This window comes from Lycium ferocissimum, chromosome 6 (genome assembly GCF_029784015.1).
Source record: "Lycium ferocissimum isolate CSIRO_LF1 chromosome 6, AGI_CSIRO_Lferr_CH_V1, whole genome shotgun sequence".
NCBI classification, from domain to species: domain Eukaryota; kingdom Viridiplantae; phylum Streptophyta; class Magnoliopsida; order Solanales; family Solanaceae; genus Lycium; species Lycium ferocissimum.
Window position 1 is genome coordinate 57,884,121 of NC_081347.1, and position 7,471 is coordinate 57,891,591.

A 7,471-nucleotide genomic window follows, 5' to 3' on the forward strand; every position below is an offset into this window, starting at 1 on the left:
TTTTTTCTCCTTTCTTGTGCATGGTTCACTGTATCATTTTTTAGGGAGAACGGGCTAATAGTGTGTGAATTAATTGGTCAAAGATGATCAAAACAAGAATAGAAATTCAAAATAGAAAGAGGACTTTAAAAAGAAGGTAGCATTGTAATGCTCTATTTGGTTTTTCCTATCCAGAAGGCTTTTGTCAAGCATATTATCTCATTTAGTCTTAATCTATGTTGCATTGTTCACTTTAACTGTGATGATTAATTAATTATGTTTTGTAAATGTGTTAAAATTGTGAAACTGCAGGGAATCTTGTGAATTAATTATAATATTTGGTTAATTAATTGAAAAGTTCTAGTGGTAACTAATTTTGCCAGTTCCTCCATCACATATAGAAAGAACAATTCACCTTTGGCTTGATTCGTTGCTATTATTTTAATTACTGTAAATTGACTTTTGTTCAACTGTCAAATATTAATAATTGTTATTGTTCCTACAACAAAGAGTATTTGTTAGGGCTGTACAGGGCAAACCGATAAACCGCACCAAACCGACAAACTGAACCAAACCAGAAAAAAAACCCGACTAGTGATTTGGTTCGGTTTGGTTTGGTGTTCGGAAAAAAAACCCGACCATTATAGGGTTGGTTTGGTTTTAACTAAAAAAAGTCAACCCGAACCCAAACCAACCCGATTATAGATATACTACTTTTAAATTATGTTATACATAAAAATATTTATGAAAATGTAATTTATAAATATTTTCTTAATTTTTTTTATAATTTTTGTTTTCTTTCTTACATTTAGATTTGGACTTAAAGAAGCCCATCTAAATAATATACAAAAAAAAAAGGGCAATTCGCAGAATTGCCCTTCTTTTGGGGTGGTCTTTAAATTTTGCCCTTCATATTTGAAATCTTTAAATTTTGCCCTTCGCTAAATCCCATAGGTTTCAGGTTCGAACCCCCACACAGTCAAAATTTAAAAAAAAAATTCGCAAGGCAAAGTTTAAATTTCGCTATGCCCCCATCGATACAGTTGTGAAGGAATTAGCAAAGTTATGCCGACCCGCATACTTATGCCTTATGGGCGTACTTGACATAAGTATGCGTTTCTAGGCATAACTTTGATAATTCCTTCATAAGTTTATGTCGATCGATAAAAGTTTGCCCATTAAAAGTATGCCCCCATCGCATAAACTTGTTAAGGATTTACCAAACTTATGCCGACGGGGGCATACTTATGCCTTATGGGCAAACTTTGCTCAAGCATATATATGTATTTTTTCAAGCATATATACCAAAGTTACATGGAAAAGTATTATGTTACAAACAAATGTCCATCCCGTATACAAATTCACACTTTGGCCGGCAATACAAGGTAGATTAGCAACCGTGATAGACTTAAATATTTTCCCATCTTCAGGCGTACCCAAGAAATATTTTCCCATCTTTATTTTGAATGCTCCATCACAAAAGGATTGTGGTACGATTGTTGGTATGGTCAGGGTACACTAGAAGAATAAAATGCAAGATGAAATCACATGGATCTCACACATTGCTAGACACAAATCAAAGCATCGCTCCATTACTTGCCGCATTTTTGTATGCTAGTGGCATTGGTTTGGAGAGAAAGGAACCTACTCGATTTCAAAATACTCGGTTTCTTCCCGATAGACTCTGCAGAGAGATTGCACAACATATTCACATCCAAGGCAGAACAACTTCAAATGGCAGAGAGCTCGCTTGCTATGAATTGCTATCCCTAGCTAAGTGTAGTTGATTAAAACTGGCGTTGTTTTTTTAATGTAATAGTTGCTCCTAGTTTGACTTATACAAGTTAGCTGAGTAGGAATTTTACCATGTGTACCAAGGTCGCCTTCAACTTTGTCATGCCGTACAAGTTTTTGGATGGAATAAAATAGACTTTCAACAAAAAAAAAAAAAGTTTGCCTTATAAGGCAAAGTTTAAATTTTATATGCCTCCTAAATGAGACTTTTTAGTTATGTTTTTAACTAAAAGTCTGGAGGGGGCAGACTTTGCCTCGAGGGGCAACTTTTAGTTATGCCGATCCTAGTGTTAAATGGATAGTTATATATATGTATAAGTTAAGAGTTATCCAAAATATATGATCGGAATTATCATTCCTTCCGCAGGATTGTACCGAGTCACTATCTTATTAATATTACGGACTTTAGTTTGTTTTAATTCCGCCTCGAGGGCGTAATTGCAAAAAAAAGAGGAATATGTTTTGGTTGTTGTAAATGTCCTCGTTTCCGAATATCTTTATCCAAAGATTATATGGGTGTTAATTAACTTCTCCGTCGATTCCATTTACCGGTCTCTATTCCAGGCTCTTTTTTATGACTTTGTCGTGATGTATATTCTTGAGAGGTTTTAGCAAGAGTATGTTGTATGAGGATTATGAGATAGGTTGAGAGAATGTTCCTTGCTATGCATCACCTTGCTCGTTCGCTCTAGATCATGGTACACTAGGGGGTTGATTCAGTTGTAATAATTACAAACAAAAGTCCGCCCTCAAGGCAAAGTCCGCCCTCCGGCGTACTTTTAGTTATGTTTAACTAAAAGTCCCATTTAGGGGCGTTTTTGCGAGGGGCGTACTTTTAGTTATGCCGATCCGGTGTTAAATGGATAGTTATATATATGTATAAGTTAAGAGTTATCCAAAATATATGATCGGGAATTATCATTCCCTTCCAGAGGATTGTACTGAGTCACTATCTTATTAATATTACAGACCAGAGTTTGTCTTTTAATTCTGCCTTGAGGGGCAGAATTTGGTAAAGAGGAATATGTTTTGGTTGTTGTAAATGTCCTGGCTTCTGAATATCTTTATCCAAAGATTATATGGGTGTTAATTAACTTCTCTGCTGATTCCATTTACTGGGTCTCTATTCCAGGCTCTTTTTTATGACTTTTGTCGTGATGTATATTCTTGGGAGAAGTATTCAAAACACACTCCAACTTTGGCCAAAATTGTTATAACACACTGCATCCCTGGAGTCCTATGACCCCTGGACTATTTTTTTGTGTATTATTGAGGGTATTATTGGGTGACGTGGACAAAAAAGTGAGTCCCTCAAAATTGGGTATTATTGAGTCCACGTCACCAATAATACCCTCAATAATACACAAAAAAATAGTCCAGGGGGGTCATAGGACTCCCGCAAAGTTGGAGTGTGTTATAGCAATTTCGGCCAAAGTTAGAGTGTGTTTTGAACACTTTTCCCTATATTCTTTGAGAGGTTTTAGCAGAGTATGTTGTATGAGGATTATGAGATAGGTTGAGAGAATGTTCCTTGCTATGCATCACCTTGCTCGTTCGCTCTAGATCATGGTACACTAGGGGTTGATTCAAATTGTAATAATTACATGCGGCTAAAAGTCCGCCCTCAAGGTAAAAATACTCTTTCCGCGTACTTTTAGTTAAACATAACTAAAAGTCCTACGGAGGGGGCATATAAAATTTAAACTTTGCCTTATAAGGCAAACTTTTTTTTTTTTGGTTGAAAGTCTATTTTATTCCATCCAAAAAAACTTGTACAAAGACAAAGTCAAGCCACCTTCAACCGTACATGGTAAAATTCCTACTCACTAACTTGTATAAGTCAAACTAGGAGCAACTGAATTGCACCAATATTCCAATACCATATAATACTTGTTTAAAAAGTGGATATTTGAGAAAATCACAAGTAGGATCATAAAGAGTAGCACAAAAAAATATTTGGAATCTATGCCTAAATGCATATATGGTTTCTTTTACTTATTTCTCAAAGAGTCGTTGGTTTTCTTTTATGAATGGAGAAAGAAATCATGGACATATAGCATTGATTAGCCAGCTTTTTTTTACTTATTAATTTATTCTTTTTTCTTGCAAGAGTATGGAGACTCACCTTTGAGCATTGATTAGCCAGCTCGTTCACGATGCACTATCCGTGTGAGAATTGGTATGTTAATTACATAGTGTATATTTTCGTGTATATCAATAAGTTGTCACCCCCCGTACTCGCCGCAAACCTCTTGATTTCTCGCACTTATTTCTCTCGTCGTGTTTTACCGATATTGTTTTCTAGCCGGTGCAATTTTTTTCTCTCGCCGGTTTTATCGATATTGTTTTCTCGCATGCTTATTTCTCTCGCTCGTGTTTTACTGATATTGTTTTCTAGCTGGTGCAATTGTTTTCTCTGCTGGTTTTACTGATATTATTTTCTGCAGGTATAAGTGCAGAAATCCAAGAGTTTTGCACTGCTTGATTTTCCTGGCATCAGAAATTTGTACGAAATATAAATGATTTATCTTGTTTTAGAATTGGCATAGAAGTGTAGAGAACTAAACAATAGCTTCGGATCATGTTGGACTTTAAATTGGATTTTGAACTTTAAGAAAAAGTTTATCATGACCTATAGTTTAGAATTTAGCCGTTTGTTTACTTCGTTTAAAGGCTTACTAGCAAAAGGACATTGGAGGTTGACTACGTATTTAGTGCTCAATTTAGATCTTTTCTTGTTTGCCTTAGTATCTTTTCTAGATTCGCTTTCTTCACCGAATTACACTTCATTATTAGGCAATGCACATGCTTCCTTTCTCTCGATCTCTTCAATTGTCAAATTTGGCATATTGGAGGAGTGATTTGGAATTTTGCTCAATCTTCAAGTCAAAAGTGATTTGGATTTTTGCCCAATCTTCAAGTCATAAAGTTGATTCCTTTCAAATTGCTGTAGTATATTGCACCGATTTGGATTTTTGTTTTTGCTACATCCGACATTTTACGCCATTTGACATTTTAGTTATATTATGAAGTTAAAACTTCAAATGTTGTTTTGCCTCCATCTTATATGTTGATATTTTGTACTAGAACTCTTTTAAGAAGCACTCGTTCGTGCTTTTCATTAGATACTATGAAAAACCCGAGAAACCCGAAAAAACCCGAAAACTCGAAAAACCCGAGAAAAATTGATATCGAAAACCCGACTTTTATTGGTTTGGTTTGGTTTATAGATTTAATAACCCGCCACAAATGGTTTGGTTTGGTTTGTAAAAAATCCGAACCAACCCGGTCCATGTACACCCCTAGTATTTGTTATAACACAATTCATCATGTATTACTCTACTGCTATTATTCACCGTTTTCTCATTTAAACTGGTTTTGGTATTGTTGGAAAATTCTGTAAACTTCTTCCACAACCTTTCAATTTTTTTTATTTTTGCAAACAACGATTTTTGCTCTATCTGTGTGGTATGTAAGAAAATTTTCTCCTTTCATGCATAATGGTAGATGTACAAACCACTTTTCAAAAAAGTTTTTGAGTCAACCACAATTGATAAAGTCCTATTTATATAATGGTAGAGAACTAATAGAAAAGATTGGTATTTGCTTGGATAATAGGTATGTGGTTCCGCATAATAAATTCTTATATTAAAGCATAATCTCATATTAATGTGGAATAGTGCAATCAATCAAGATCAATTAGGTAATGAAAATAAAGGATATGACCGTGTCACTGTTGTTTTTCCTCAAAGTGTTAATGAGGAAGTTTCATTAAATGTTAATGGCAAAATATATATTATGATTGTCGATATATATCACCATGTGAAATTGCTTAGAGAATATTCAGATTTCCGATTCTCCATAGATAACCTCCCGTGGAATGTAACATTTTGTTCATCTTGACGATCAAATGTTAGTGTTTTCATGGCTCTATGGTGAAAATTGAAAACCCAAATATTCTCCAAGCAGCTTCACATGGTGATATATATATCGACAATCATAATACATTTTTTTTTTTCATCAACATTTGATGAATCTTTCTCATCAACATTTGACGAATCTTTCTCAGACATACTTTGAGAAAAAGCAGCGGTGACAAGATCATGTCCTTTATTAACATAACTAAGTACTTAATTGAATCTTGATTGATTGCACCATTCTACATTAATATGAGATCATATTTTAATATAAGAATCTATTATGCGGAACGACATACTTGTTATCCAAGTCAATACCATCTTTCCTGATAGTTCTATCATTATACTTTCTTCTATAAATAGGATAATCTTCTTTGTCAATTGTGGTTGTCAACAAACTTTTCTGAAAAGCGCTTTGAACATCTACCATTTTGCATGGAAGGAGAAGATTTTTCTTGCAAAATCACACAGATAGAGCAAAAATCGTTGTTTGCAAAAGTTAATAATAATAATAAATAAAAAAATTGCGGAAGAAGTTTTCAGAATTTTCCAACAATGTAATAAGGAAAGAGTGAACAATAATGATAGATTAATCCATGATAAATTGCGTTATAACACACATTCTTTGTTGGGAGAACACCAACAATTATTAATGAATTTGACAGTTGAACAAATGTCAAGTTATGATAAAATAATGACAGTAGTGAATGGAGCCAAAGGTGAATTGTTCTTTCTATATGGTCACAGAGGAACTGACAACACTTTTATTTGAAGGACTCCGTTTAACTGTTAAATCAAGTGGCATTGCATCTCTTTTATTATCAGAAGATCGAACAACTCATTCTAGATTTGTAATTTCTCTCAATCAGACTGAAGACCCAACATGTAATATATAACAAGGTATTCCCTCTAACAAGATTGATTGACAAGACAAAATTGATTATTTGTGATGAGGCACTTATAATGTAGCTAGATGTTTTGTTTTCCCTATGACTTCTCATACTTCCGTTTCCGTTCCATCTCTCAGTTTCATTTGTAAATTTTCGTTGCATTTGCTACAAAATTGGAGTACAAAGGTGATAAGAAAGATCGAAGGGACATTAATGACTGATGGGGTTGAATAAGATGTCACGACCCAACCCCGTAGGCCGTGACTAGAGCCCGAGCTAGACACTCGTACACACCCGTTAACTATAATCAGTCCACAACTAGCATATATATATATATATATATATATATGCAACCGACAAGGCTGCCACTGCGGACGGGGACGCCCAAAACATAAATCATACGGACACAACGGAGCAATAATTATTCACAACCCACACATATATCTACAGACCTCTAAGAGTAACAACAGTATCATATGACGGGACAGGGCCCCGCCGTACCCCTGAATAGACATACATGTACACAACGAAAGTGTCTGTACCAAGATATAGGCTCTAACAAGGGAGCGCTCCAAGATAGCACAGTATATCCTAAGCTACGGATCACCAAAACGAGCGTCTCGTACCTACGGGCATGAAACGCAACCCCCGAAGAATAGGGGGTCACATTTAAATATGTACCGAGCACGTAAAGCATGAAATACAGCAAACAAGATCATACTGAAATAAAGGGTATAGAAAACTAACACAATAACCAGAAAACCACAAGGCTTGCCTTTGAAACATAAATCATGTGTGTCCATATCATACCCAACTCATTATGGGACTTTCAGTATATAATTAGATAATCATCCTCACAAATGCATATAACGTGTCCCGGCCCTCGAGTGA